Consider the following 1,472-nt stretch of genomic DNA (forward strand, 5'->3'; position numbering starts at 1 on the left):
CTCAGATAATCCACCCATATAAAAATATCCAAACATTAAAGTCATAGGTAGAGTTATGTGTAATAAAGTGGAATGACACAGGAAAAAAGTATTGAACATGCCTGCTGAAATTTCTTAAATGCTTTGTGAAAGCCTTTATTCGTAATGACGGCTTCAAGGCATTTCCTGTATGACCAAACTAATCAGTCACAGTATTCTGGTGTGCTTTGGCCCATTCTTCTAAACAGATAGTCCTTTAATATTGAAGATTCCAGGGGTCCCTCTTGTGAATCCTGATCTTTAGTTAACTTCCAAAACTGTTTAATTGGATTGAAGTCAGGGCCTTGATTTCCTTTCAAGTTGAGAGTTTCCTTTGCTGAATGGTTTGGATCGTTGTCCTGCTGTAAGGTCTAGCCAAGTCTCATCCTCATCATCCTGGTGGATGTAAAGATTCTCCCAGAACAAAATGACTCCATTCATCATTCCTTCAACTGTATGAAGTCTGCTAGTGCCATGAGATGAAAAACAGCCCACACCATGATGCAACCACCTCCAAACCTTGTTGGTAGGGTATTTTTAGGGTGATGCACAGTGCCATTTCTCCTGACATCCAAATATGCTCTTTTGTGACCAGTGGATCCAAGATGGTAGTATGACATCCACCTCTCTGTCCCAACCGCACGGGTGTTTTTGTTCGCTTAAAAAGTGTTTGTTCGAAACATTTTGCTCTTTGCCTGACCAGGAATTGACATTCTTTTAGTATTTCATAGGATTGTCCAAATTTTGTGTAGTAAACTTTCAACGAGCTTTGACATGTTTTCCTTCAGCAATAGAGTCATGCGGGATGAGCATGCATAGAAGCCATGGCGGTGGAGTGCATTACCTATGATTTTCTCTGTAACAATACCTGCTGCCTCCAAGTCTTTCTGGAGCTTTTTCCGAGTGGTCCTTGGCTCTTGGGCTACTCTTCTGACTATCCTTCTGACTTCCTGGTCAGAAATCTTGCAAGGAGATCCTATGCATGGACAGTTGATGATGCAGTGATGTAATGGCTCCAATACCGCTTGCGGGATGATTCTGAAGTTTTGAAGTTCATCTGTAACCAGTTCCATTGATATGTTTAGCAACAATAAGGTCTTGGGAGAGCTCTTTGCTTTTACCCATCATGAAATGTTTCTTGTGTAACACTTTGGTAACAAAAAACCTTTTTATAGCCTACCACTATGTACGAACCCAATTTGCACAGATAGGACGGATAATTTCTCTAACTACTTATAGATTCCAGTTTGTTCTTTGCCATTCCTTACCTTTGTGTACTGCTTTTTCTTAGTGTGTTCAATACTTTTTCCCTGTGCCATTCCACTTTTTTACTCATAACTCTACTTTTAGACATTAATGTTTGGATTTTTATACATGTGTGGATTACCTAAGTTAATGTCTGGTGAAAATTTAATGCAAATAGTCTCACTGGAAGTATTACTGAAAAAATGTTG

Source organism: Alosa alosa, chromosome 7 (genome assembly GCF_017589495.1).
Source record: "Alosa alosa isolate M-15738 ecotype Scorff River chromosome 7, AALO_Geno_1.1, whole genome shotgun sequence".
NCBI classification, from domain to species: Eukaryota; Metazoa; Chordata; class Actinopteri; order Clupeiformes; family Clupeidae; genus Alosa; species Alosa alosa.